Genomic DNA, 13,749 nt, shown 5'->3' with positions numbered 1-13,749 from the left:
GACGCCGCGTCCCGTTAGCCCCACGGTCCGTCCCGCCGCCCCATGGCAATGCCCATCTCCTGTCCCTGCCCCACTGCTGCAGGTGGGGACACGGCCCAGCCGGTAATAAGCCGTCTCGCTCGGGTGCTGCCTGCAGCTGAGGCAGCACAAAAACCCCATGGCTGTGGCAAAACCGGCTGGAGGAGGTGAGTAAACATGAGGGTGCTCCGTGACCTGCTTGTGCAGCCTCATGGCTAGTGGTAGCCAGCGCCACTACTGCAATAGGTTTGTCGGGGTGAGCAACACTCAGTGTCATATGGACAGACCCACCACCTCTCTCAGCATCCCCGTGCCGCCCGTTTCCCTCTCCTGCCTCCCACAGCCCTGACGCCCTCATTAACTTCTTGCTCTCTCCCCACAAGACATCCACTCAGCTTTACTGGATTTTCTTCCCCTGCTCCAAAAGCCAAAAGCTCTTCTCTCCTGCAAGCACCAAAGTTTCTCTCCCAGCCTGCAGCGAAGTGCCAGACACTACTGGAAAGATTTGTTTGCAGAAAGGCATATGGACATGCACGTTTTCTCTCTTTATACACTTCTGTTTACCTCATTATCTGACTCTGCCAGGCCTTGGCACGAACAGTGCTCATTTTTCACTCCTGCGCATTCCCAAACCCGCAGAGCTGTGGACCAGACGCAGCCCCGGTCCGAACGGGAGCGGAGAGTTTTGCGCAGCCCTGTTGGACATGCTGGGCCACGCAGCGCTGTCGTAAACACACAGACCTGTTAGTTCCCCAGCCCGGTAAAAGCATTCAGTTTGCGGCCACTGGTTCTGGCAGCAGCTCCCACCCCCTTTTACTAGATTTGACTGACGTCCCAGATGAGAAAGTGGGGAAGCTGCAGCAGGACCGCTCCACTCCCTTTTCCCATCCTCTTCCAAGGGGAAATGAAGGGATGTGCCCTTCCCCAGGTAGTCTAACACATCACCCCGTGGAAAGCGTTTTCCAGCCTGGGCACCGATGGGTGATGAAGGCAGATGTGTCGGGGGTCAGTCCTCGACCTGGAGCTGCTGGTGGGGCAGAGGGTCATATCCAGAGCAGGTGAAGGAGCTAGGAGCCTTCTTACTGTCACGTTCAAAAGGAGAATGAAAAAGCCCCTTGGAAAGCCTCGAGAGACCAAGGTCCAGCCCTGGCGGCCAGCAGTCTGAAAGCTGGAGGCCCTAATCCTACCATGGATTAAACCTGTATCTTGGCACCGGAAGCAGCACCTCGATTTGCAGAGGCGCAGAGCATCTGCAGCTCACAGTGGCTGTGATGAAGGTCCCCCATATATCAATATCTCTGGAATCCAATCTCTTTTAAAACATGCAGGCTCTTAGACTGGACTTACCAATCTGGTCTCCACCTCTGTAAAACCAGGATCATAAACCGAAACATCTCACAGCAGGGAAGGAGAGGAGAGGAGCGGGAACCCGACTGTTCACACAGAAACAGGAGCTCTCTGGTTCCTTCCAATGCTAACAGAAAGCACTCGTGTTGCCCCCACTGACTTATGCTTATTACTAAGCTCCTTGTAAACAGCAATAACAAGAAATCGCTGCTTGTTTTGCTTCGGTTTTGCTCCTGGGTTTAGCTCTCAAAAAATATCAAAGCTCTGGGGGTATTGACATTTCCACCGCAACCGTTACAGATGTGCGCACGTGCGTCACCTTTTACTCCTCACCCAGCAGAAGCAGGACTGCGACCTCATCCCGGCGAGCTCTGCAGCCCTCCGAGGGCTGGGGCATCCCTCCGGTTGTCACTTGGCATTGTCAAACAACACGCAGCTGCAGCCAGGATGTTAGGGACTCCGGGAAAACGCCCGGGTGTTTTGTCTGGAGGCAGGAAAGCATGTGCTGTGCTACAGGTACGCACCGAGGAGGAATTTGTGCTGCCGGGCAGGCAGGAACAGGGGTCGGGAGAGGCGCAGATGAGGGTAGAAAGCCCATAGTTAAGGTGAGTTGTGTTATCTCTGCAGGGACGAGGCCCCTTTCGTCCCAAAGGATCCTGCTGTGCCTAGAGAGCAGTCAGTAACCCCGTGTTGGGAACACATCACCCCACACCAGCAGCGACGTGGCTCAGCCTGAGGCTGGGTCCTAGGAAGGGAAAGCAAAAGCTGAACTCGGTTGAAATTGCTGAGGGAGGCGGGATGCGGTTTTCTCCAGCTGTTTTCCACGGCTCGGCTTGGCTCAGTCTCCGCTCTTTTTAAACATCTATGTTGAAAAGTTAGACTGCAGAGCTACCCCAGAGGGGTTCAATGTCTATCACAAGACTGCCCGATAGGAAGGATAAACCCCCTGCTCACACCTCTTCACTGCTCCTCTGGCTCTTCATCCCCAGCACCTCGTTCATCCTGCACGGAGCTATTTACGTGTTATGCCTGCTGGATCCTTCTTGGGAGTTGTGGCCGCCTGAGACGCAGCACCTCCTTTTGGAGGTATGGCCCATGTCATTTGCTCCAAGATGCATACAGAGATTTTATATTTACTTCAAGTCTACTGTTGAAAAAAGTGGGCTTGGAGCTGTTTTTTGTGGAATGAGACCCCCTACTTGCCTGTCGTTAGCAGTAACACCTCTCTGCTGGGGTCTGGCAAGTAGCAGGGTTTCAGCCCATTTAACACATACGCGTTGTCCATCCTCAAGAGTTCACATTCAGCCAGAGTGTCGCACAGAGCAACATCAAAACTGGCCTCTATTTTAACTACGGCTTTTGGTCATCTGCTAAACTCTTCTTAAGCAACTCACTTTTCAGTCAAATTTCACTAAATTTGCCTAAGTTTTCTTCAGGATGAACTGCAATTTGTATTTTCTTCACGTTGTGGTTTAACCCGGCAGGCAGCTACACACCACACAGCCATTTGCTCACTCCCCCAGTGGAATGGGGGAGAGAATCGGGGGGGGGAAGTAAAATTTGCGGGTTGAGATAAAGACAGTTTAATAGGCCAGAAAAGGAAAGGAAAATAATAATATGATAAAAGAATATACAAAACAAGTGATGCACAATGCAATTGCTCACCACCCGCTGACCGATGCCCAGCCAGTCCCCGAGCAGCGGTCACCACCCCCTGGCCAACCTCCCCCCCAGTTTATGTACTGAGCATGACATCATATGGTATGGAATATCCCTTTGGCCAGTTTGGGTCAGCAGCTGTCCTGGCTGTGCCCCCTCCCAGCTTCTCGCTGGCAGGGCATGGGAAGCTGAGAAGTCCTTGACTAGTGTAAGCACTGCTTAGCAACAACTAAAACATCGGTGTGTTATCAACATTGTTCTCATACTAAATCCAAAACACAGCCCTGTACCAGCTACTAGGAAGGAAATTAACTCTCTCCCAGCCGAAACCAGGACACTTCAGTCTGGGGAGAACTAGTCTCTTTGAAAATCCAAATTCATATATGACTACCTACGATTGTCCTGACTCTGCTGACGTTGATTGTAATGAGGCAACTAACTGCTGGTAGCTCAGCAACGAATTCTTCTTTACCCATCACCATGAATCTGAAAGGGAGACAGCGTGTGCTGGATGGATGCATCCTCTGCTGGGAAATTATCATCCAGCACACTCAGAAACTCTCATGAGACTTGGCTGTGGCCTGCAGGCAATCTCCACAGATGTGTCCTAGAATTAAATTCTCTATGCAAATACAGTTTTCTTTTCACACGTTGCAAATAAGCCTGTAGAGAGACATCCATCCTGGGCCTCATTTGATGAGGTAGTCAGTTATATACACAGGCGTGCACAGAGTACTCCCTCTTGGGCTTTACTAATTAGCAGGTTGATCTACATACAGTCTGCTCCGAGTTACCCCTCATTCTAAAACAGGTAATGTTGCCATTAGCATAAAGCACCACCCTTATCTCTTTCACTCGCTATCTCCTTTCTCAGCATGCGGTAGCCAGCAGTTGTAACATCTCCGTTAGAGAAAGCATCTGGCCACACTTAGGCAATACCAGTTTTGTCCAATTCATTCTTGAAAGTGAAACTTTTCACTTTTTCCTCTTATTGATGAAGTTTCTTATTCTGGAATTTAAACAACTGATTATTTTCTTCTTTTCACATACCCACGTAGTCCATGGTCCCTTGAGTTTAAATTGTTGAAGCTTTTGCCCATTTGAAGATTCTCTTTGCAGGGTTCATTGAAAACATCCCGCCTTTTCCAGCCCGTTTCCAGGCCATGAGGCTGGGCGCTGGGCTTTGGACAGGCAGGCCATCCCGTAGCACCACTCCGTCCCCACAGACCAGGGCTGAGTGCCCTACACAACGCAGCCTCTCAGCAAACACCAGCCACTGCCTTGACCTCCAAGAGCTTCTATCCTCTCCTCCAGCTCATGGGAACAGGACCTTTGAGATGACCACTTGGACTTTCTTCTACTTTTCTGAGGTTCCTTAAGTCTTGAACAATCTCTTGCTATTCCCACACCATCCTGTTGGCTTTGTGACCCTTCCTAAATGGTCTCTTCTTAACTCCTCTTCATTCTCCTCAACGGAAACTGCTCATTATAATTGCTTGCCTTATTAAGGCAACTGGGGACATGTGTGGGCCACTCTTGCAAATTGAGCCAAAGAGCTGCACTCGGGGAGGTTCCCACTGCTCGCTCCATTCCTCCCAATACTTCCTGGAAGGCTGTCCATTCAGATGGTGAAATCTCCACCAGGAGAAGTTAGGTGCAGCTGAAGACAGCAGTATGGACCAGGTCACATTCCCTTCCAAGCCTATTTTCTATGCTTCCGTGAACTGCGTTAGGATGACTTTGTAACTCAGTCCGGCCACGGCAAATTATTAGGCCAGCTAGTGCTGCTCCATCCAGGGCAAGGAAAACAAAACCACTTTCTTTGTAACACACGGCCCTGCATCTTCCCAGATTTGAAATAATCTCTCAGAAAGATGATCTTACAATCTTTGTATGGTTGATGTGGACCCCACTGTTGCCAGGTGGACAAGCCAAGATCTTAGGAGTGACCCAGTGAGGACAAGAATAGGAAAAAGTGGGGAGAACCAGAGGAATCCAAGGAAAGACTAAGAATACGGTGGAAGAAAAGCACCTACTAGTGGCATGAGACCTACATCCCCTTGTAAGCAAAAGCTATGGCACTTAGAACACATCTAGGGCAGGAACGTCAGCTCCAGCATCATTTCCACTGTGCTTAACTGAAGCTCACTCCCACCGGTGAAAACTGGTTTGCTAGCAACACCCTACTCATCCCGCCTGTCTCTTATGCAAAGTAAGGCTAATCTGAGATTCACCTGACAGAGGGTCAGGTCAGAAAGCCACAGAAGGCTTGGGCCTGAGACATGACCTCCTTCCAGCCACCGTTTGGCTAGTTCCCTGCAAGAAAGGAGCTGGTGCTCGCTGCCAGTGGAAAGGCTGGTCTACTTCAACTCCCTCTCATCCCTTCTGCTCCACCCATTAAGCAGGTCCATGGGGTGTTAAAAACTCTGTGAAGACTTTCTGCACCCCACCAGTGGCAGCGCTGGATGGGGATCAGCCCGCCTGCAGACAGGGCAGGGGGGCTGGATCTGCCGCAAGAGCAGGGCAGCTGGATGGAGCAAGTCCTCTGTCGGTCTGACGGATGCGGGAGTGAGGTTGCCAACCTTTTGTAAGTTGCTTTCCCACACGCTTTCTAATTATTTTTTTGGGGGGGATGGCATCAAGGGGAAAACATGAGGTTATGAATTAGGTACTGTGTCAAGGAAAAGGGAGCCAGGGTAGGGTTTCTGAGAAAGCAGCGGACTGACCCTACGCCGCGATGTGTAGCCAGTGTGTAAGGGCATTGAGGGGGCCTGTGACCAAGCTTCCCGGTGGAAGAGGCACCAAGCACAAGGGAACGAGGCTTATTCAGTGCATGTGCTTGTCCATCCAGCGTCCCCTCTTCACCAACAATTTTTAAACCAGCTGGCAGATTGCAACAAATTTAACAGTGAGCTGGGTGTCTCAAAGCTATTAAGTTTCTACAGGTTCCAGTGGCTGGACGGGGAGAGAGAAACCTGGTGAATCGTACCCTCTCCTACTCCGGTGCAGGGAAGGGGCATGTGCACAGCTTTTATTAGACATCATTGAATCCCTCTCACGGGGATGGGATCAGGCAGAATCATGCCTTATGGCAAACCGGAGGGTCTGCTGGTGGGAAGACAGGACATCCTCAACTGAGTTGCCCACAGAATACGTTTTCTTTACCATAATATAGAAAATGCGGGGGGGGGGGGGGGGGGGGGGGGGGGGGGGCACAGAGGAGAAGAACCAAGCAGTTTTCTGCTTGTTGTTTTTTCTACTTGTATTTTCCATTGGAAACCTGGTTTTCATCGGTCCCCATTTTTGGTGAGGGAATGACTAATGTCCTCCAACCAAGGTTAGATGGTGCTTCAGTGAAAGACCATGCCTGGGTGCCACACTTCAGAAAAGACTGCAGAGGACCGAGCTCCTGAGGGACCAGCCCAAGTTTGCCCAAGCCCAAGTGCATGCTGACACAGGATACCAGGAGTTTAGCTAATTTTAGGTAAGGGACTGGTCATGCCAGATGCAGTCAATAAGCCTGCCTGCTCTTTCCTTTCATACCGAGTCTCCGTGTAGGATTTTTATTAAAGGTTTAGCATGACCTGGAACCTAGGGGAACCATTCAGCCTCTTTAATGCTAATCTGAACCACCAAACCTTTTAAAGTTCACCCAGTGCTGCCAGCAACACCCAACCCCAGCAGTGATTAGTGGTCTCCTGAGAGGTATCTCAGCCTCTTCGGATTTGACAGGGAAACAATAAAGTCTGCAGTGGAGCCGAGTTTCAGCTGTGCCCGTCTGCTAAATAACAGGTAGTAAATGATAGTTTCCTTCAATTGTAGCAGTTCGTGACTACTCATTAAGTCATATAATGATCTCACCTCAGTTACTCACCATGTTCTTTCTTCTACCTGGCATGGTGAAGATGTTTTTCTTTCTAACAATAGAGGATAAAAACAAAAACAAAACCCTTTCTATTAATGCAGATCTAACACGCATGCAGTGCACAACGGAAGCATCCCCTCTTTCTGGCTCTAGCTGCCACATCTGAAGCATTTTTCCTTATAAGAGTTGGAAAGACAGGCCATCACCTTCCTTGTAAGGTGGTCCCTTGTCACAGCAGGGGCCTGGGACTTGTCTCCCTGGCTGCTAAGCACTCTGCTGCCAGGCAGGGACAGCACATCCCTGTTTCTGGATCGTCACAGTCAAGGAAAACCCTTGCTCGTGGCAGTCCTTAGAGACAAAGACTTCAGCCTGAGCCTGAGGCTGACAACCACGTGGAGCAGAGGGTGTTGGTGGGAGATGTTCATCACCCAATGTTTGTTCCTGAGGCTGGTGGGAGCGTGTTGAATGAGGAGGTTCCCACGTCCATCCTCAATGGGCCATCCTGGAGCAGAGACCAGCTGGCTGCGTCCTTACCCATCCCCGTGGGGACAGCTACGACATGCTGGGGGCCAGCGGTGGAAGAAGGTGTTTCTGGGCTCACTAGGAGGAAGAAGAGCAGGCAAGAAGAAGTAAGGACAGAAGGAAGAAAGGCCACCAACCACTTGCACGAGCACTGTGGAAAAGCACGTCCATGTGAGTGGGGATCCTTGGCAGAGCGGACGTATGTGCTGGCGGCCAGAGAAGGGACTGCAACGTGAGGAATGAAACGGCAAAGGAGTACGTGGGGTCATGGAAAAATCCTTATGCAAAAGAGAGAACAACGAGAGAAGAAAGGGGTGCTGTGTGGAGGCAAATGGGAGTAAAGATAGGCCAGTAAGGCTGAAAAGCTGAATCAATCTGCTAAATCGATGTAAAGCCTCGACTTTCACAAGGACAGCGCTGTTGACTTCAGAGACAAAGGCAGAATGGGTTATGAGAAACAGACAGGGTCGGGAAATGGAAGTTACCACCATCCACGTTTTGATATCTGTAATATCAAGAATAATTTAGTAAACTTGAGTTCAAGGAAGGAACTGGGGCAGGTGGGAAGGTAAAAAGAGGACTAGTATCTCTGAAGGAACTGACACATGCCCTGGCAGCAAATATCTCTAAGAAATCTGCCAAGTCAGGAGAAGACCAGTATGTCCGAAGAGCGGCAAGTGCAGAGATGGTGAGTAGCATGGAGAGGGAAAGGCAGCTGAAGGTAGGGTTGCTGTGGAGTTCCTCCGAGCCCAGGATATAATATTCATTTATGGCATCAACACAAGGTGTTGGACAATGAACTTACACAGTGGGGAAGACAAGCACATCCTGCAGAAAGAATAGGTTGAGCTTTAGGACTTGAGTAACAGTGGCTGGAGGACATTGAACATTACCGGCTTTAAGGGGCATACTTTAAGTTAGGCGACAACATTGCTGTAAGCCAGGAGTTCGTCAGCTGAAGGTAACAGAGAAAGTGGAGCAGGAACAGGAGGAGGAGTGATGACTGAGAAACCAGAAGGCAAATGCAAGCCTGGCATGCAAGGAAACAATTGTTTCTTGCTCTTTGTAAAAGCTGGCACAAATAAATTTTAAAAGCAGAACTATTGTTTCAAATGCAGCTTTGCAGCAGCTTTCTGTGGATGTGCAACACCCGATTTAACAACCGCTTAAGTACATCTTATCCTTGATGGGCACTGATCTAAATATGCCCACATTTTACACCTAAAATACAAGTCATATGATAGATTTGCCATGGCCTTTAAAGTTATTTTGAGTCAAGGACGAGTACCTCAAAAATCACAGATCTCTAGTACAGAATTTTTAACCAAGCTTTGAAGCACTTTGATAAATAAGCTCACCGCTTTGTTGCCACTAAGAAACTCAAAGCTGTGACTGCAGATTGCTTTACCCCAACATTTAGAAACTAAGATGGGAAAATATTTTACAACCCACAACAGTTTTTGCTTGCTGTCATTTAAAAGCGTTATAATCACAGACTTCATAGGGTGACACGCACCAGCCCCTCAGTCTCTCTGAAGGTTTTGAAAGCCATTCATCGTGGGCTGCTTTAAAAAAAAATGAAAGAAACACACCTTTCTTTTCTTAAAAAAAAAAAGAAAAAAAGGATGCCTTTGAAAAAGTTTATGACTAGATGCTTACCAATGAAATTCACATAGAGAAGACACTTATTACTGAATAAAAGATCATGAAGACAAGACATTTGTCAGCTTTTTTCACCCTGGAGAATTATGAAAAAAGTTCGTGACAAAAGCAACAGGACTTTCAAGCTTGAAAAGGTTGTTTCTGTAAAAGGAAAGGGGAGAAGAGAAGAGAAAGTCATTGCTGAAATGGTTGGGCTACCATGTAAAATTCAACAGTCAGGTGGAAACCTCTCAGATCTGGGATGTTCAGGCACGTTACGACGAGGAGAAAACATGGGCAATGGAGGAATTTTATCACTCTAACCAGGAGTGCCAGCATTGACATCTTCTCATAAAACACCAACTCAGCTTCTGCAATGGTTAGTTAAACCCAAGGCTGTACCAGGTTTCTGGGAAGTAGGCTTGGGAAAACACATTACCCTGGCACCTGGAGCAGTAGCAAAAGATGACCGGAACAGTCTTTTCAAATGCTGTTTCAGCCTTTCTGTCGCCAGGCCATTACTCTGGACTTCAGGAATTCATGCACTGCATGAACAAAGTTACCGCGGACCCATGCCCACCTCCTGTGGTTGCCTGGACCAGGACTACAACTGTTATGGTTGTCTGGAGAGCCTTTGGAAGGATGAAAAGGTTTTCCATTGGTGATGAACCAGCCATCATCTTAAGGATTTGCTGGGTCATGATAACCATGAACCTCCTCATCATCCCAGGTATTACTGGAGGTTTCATCTGTCACTGCATTAGTATGATCAATGTGAAATAACTATTTGTGAGACATATTTCCATATTTCTAACTTGCTACATCCCTATCCATGGAAAAAGCAACATCTGTTACCTTTACACATGATGAAGTATGTTCTGCCTCTACCCATAGGCCCTGTATCACACCACCACTGCTATTTAAGTAATGTCAGACCAGAGCAGACATGCCTCATTTTGTCATGTCAAAGTATCACTAGGCTTCACCTTTGTCCCCAGAAAGCTGGGGACAACACTATGATGGTTTGAAAAAAGGATCAGGTGAGACTTACCCTCACTAGACACTTGTGATGTATGGGATGGTATAGAAGGCATAGTCCATAAATTTGTTGAAAAGCTACAGCTTGTCTGAAGAGGGACTGGAGTTCAGAAAATCCCATTAAAAAGGATGTTCCTTCCTCACTCACCTGTTACAGAAGCCACCTTCAGACCCCGTGACAAATGGCACAGATCACCACCTTGCGTTGTACTTTTGCCAGGAGACCATAAAGGATGTTGGAAGGTGTTCTCCGTCGGGACACTCTTGGTTCGGAAGCTGGTATTGGGTTTGAGGAATTATCCTGGGGTCTATGTTCCTTCAACCATAAGAGGAACCCCCACAAAACTTAGGTAACTGTTAGCGTGACACAGCAGTGACACTTTTGCCACCCGTTTTCAACATGTTTATCAAAGGCAGTCACCTTGGAGGGGCAGATCCGCGACTGTGGGAGCAGAGCCCCTGTGACAACCCAGAACAGAAGGATACAGCTGCTGGGGAACCTCTTTCTTCAAGAGAAGTGACCTTTTGGATGCAAAAGCTCAACTGCATAATGGCAAAGGCACCTGCCATTTCCTAAGCCTAGGAGGCACCTCACATGAGCCTCTCTTGGTTTTGTGTGCACCGCTAAGCCAGGGCTGTGCCTCCCCTGGACCATGTAGGGATGTGCACTTTTAACACCCTCACTAGCAGCCTGGCCAGCTCTCAGGAGAGCTTGGTTTTGGGACAGCCACCCACACCGTCAGCAGTAATTACAGTAAGTCCCCTTCCCTTTGCACATGCATTTTTCCATGCTGTTGATGGAAGACAAACCCCGCTAATCCCCTACTGTGCAAACGGCATTGCATAGGGGCATTTACGTGCAACTGGTGCAGGAAAACAAGCACAAGCTCAGACTCCTCCTTGCTGCAGGAACACGCTGGCCCTGGGAGACGCCCTGCCTGCCTTTGCCCTCTTTCCTGGGGGGAATTCACTAGCTGCAATCCCCTGCTTGAAGTGGGGAACACAGGAGCGGGAATACACCCCATCAGGGCTTTGCCAGCCACTATTAATGCAGGCCAAATTTACAGTAATAAACTAGAGCAGACACACACTTTTAAACTCCCCATGAATAGGGTAAGATGCCCACAGCCCTTTATCGAGAGATGGAGAAGCGAACGAGATGCTCCTAGACATATTCCACAGCAGCTTTCTTCCTTGTGGCCCACAGTTGTAGAGACCTCAGAGTGCAAGGATGAAAATACCCGTTGCCATGACAAGCCTGGAGTATGCCAGCTGGCAGCATTTGATCAAGGAAAGTTTTTGCCTCCTAAGGCCATACCTTCTTCCCTCCGCATACACACCAAACAAAATTTGCTTTCCTAAAAGCACTACGAAGTGTTTCTAGGCAGGATGCTTGGAGGGCTGTGCTTGGGACCAGGGACGAGCCGTGGCCAGGTGCCCAGGCTTTCGGGGTGGGCTTTCCCTACAAACCATGGCAAAGGGTCATCTCTGAACAGGTTTCAAAGTGCAAGGCAGCCAGATGGGGTTGCAAGTTGTGAAAGACCAACAAAGTTTCAGACATTCCTGGACCATTTCAAAACGTGTTTCGACGAGCCCAGTCACATGGGGTTTTTTGCAAGGCCTTTTATGATTATATCTCTCAGTAGAAGACTCACGACTGCTTTAAAGAAAGAAAGAAAAACAAACAAAAAGATGCAATTTAACTCCAAATATCTGAAGAGAGTAACTAGGGAACCCAACTTTGGAAAACACACTGCAGTGTTTATTTGAAGACAAAAACCACTGCTGCAAACCACTCAGGTCTGACTTAGATTATAAAGGGTGTTTGGTTATATAAATGCAAGGGATGTTTTAAAATCTTCCAGCAGGTCCCTTTCAGCAGTGCTACGCACAACAGAAACAAAGCACTGGGTTCAGCCAGTGCTTTCACCAGCCCCCTCCGCCTGTGGGGAGGTTTTACGAGCAGGGGATTGAGTTCAGGGAGCCCCGTGGGCCCTCCAACCAAAAGCAGGGCAATACACGGGGAAACAAAGTACTGCCCGAGTGGCTCAAAGGGATCCTCTGCCAAAGAGGTACGAGAGTTGCAGTGACCTGTTTACCTGATGCGAAGGACGTTCTCCAAAGGCCAGACTTCTCCCACCTCCAAAAAAACACCCAGTGTGTTTGAAGCAGAAGGCTATTGTTAAGGGAAATATAAGGTCCCTTACTTCTAGTGTCCAGCTCTGCATCCATGCTCCTCCCGTTCCCATGATCTGCCAGCTTGGTGAAGACTTGTTCGCTGTCATCCTGCTCACAAGCAGAATACATTGAGTCATCTACATCAACCACGTGGCTGTTGTTCATGAGGAGCAACGGGGCTGCCCTCCCCAGAGTTAATAAAACAGCATTTGCAAAGCAAGGCTTTGGAGAGCAACCAAGTAACGTTGTCTGGCACAAAGGACATTTGCTCAATATTACGCACGTTTGTTATAAAGTCACTTTTACTGTGGATGCCAGGACACCCAGGAATTATGGAAAAACATTTTTCCACAATGGCATTTTCCTTTCCTATCCATTTCCAAAGCCCGAAGGCTGAAATTTACTCTTTCAGGGACAACCACCAAACAAAACAATCCCACACCTTTCATACAGGTCCTTTCACCAGCAATAGATGTTTGTGTCCTTGCTGATGTAAAGGGTGACATGCCGACCTGTTGGGCTTCAGCTTGTGACCCCCCCCACCCCAACCCAAACCATCATCCAGATGAAGGGTTTGTTTGCCCTCCCAACTTACCAGTTCCCCAGCGTCCGTGTCACAGCACCTTATAATACGCCTGGTCTGTCACGTTCCCTTACACAAGCAATGATGCAGCTTGGTGAAATCACTCATTTGCCAACACACCAGCAACGATCTTTGGAGATGTGTAAATGGCAGTCAGCCTTGCGGGGCTTTGACACTCTGATCAAAGTGTAGTATTTAGGATAAAGGTACAGCTGGCTAATCAGTGCTGACTTCAGGTCCTGCTTTTTCCACAGTCAAGACGGGGTTACAGACAGGGTGTTGGGACGACACTCTGAAGATACGTTAATCCTTTGCCAGTCTGACAGCAAGCTTTGAGCTGCCACCAGTAAGTCCCAGGCCAGGACAAAGAGAACGGTCCTGGCTGTTCCCTGGGTGACCAGTCCTTGAACTGACACCAGATTAGCCGCACCCTCACCTCACCTCACCACAAAAGACCAGTTGGAAGCAGGGCTTGGGCTCTGCTATGGATTACCTTCCCCTCCATCCTAAAAGGACCTTGGCTTGTTAAACCTCCTTGTCAAAACTCTCCGCCTTGCTGCCTGGTGAGAGAGGAGACTGCAGCAAGCTGTAGTACAAGAACACATGCTCTCAACCCTCCTCCAATAAGTCGCCGTAGAGCAGCGGCTATTGGAAAGGGAAGAGACACTCGGACATGGCATGCCATCTCCAGACTGTGACTAAGGGGCAGATGGCCCTGGCCTTCTTCAGTGCAGCACTAGGACTAACTTTCTTCCAATATTTTTTTTTAAATGGTTGGCAAGTGCAACTCACAACCTTAGTGCAGAGGAAAAGGTACATACATTCAGCTCTAGCTGTCTTGATCACCTAAGGCAGCCCATCTGAGTAGGAAACGCATAGCTCTGCTTTATGAAAAGCA

This window comes from Aptenodytes patagonicus, chromosome 1 (genome assembly GCF_965638725.1).
Source record: "Aptenodytes patagonicus chromosome 1, bAptPat1.pri.cur, whole genome shotgun sequence".
Classification (NCBI taxonomy): Eukaryota; Metazoa; Chordata; class Aves; order Sphenisciformes; family Spheniscidae; genus Aptenodytes; species Aptenodytes patagonicus.
Note: the sequence above shows the minus strand (reverse complement) of the source record.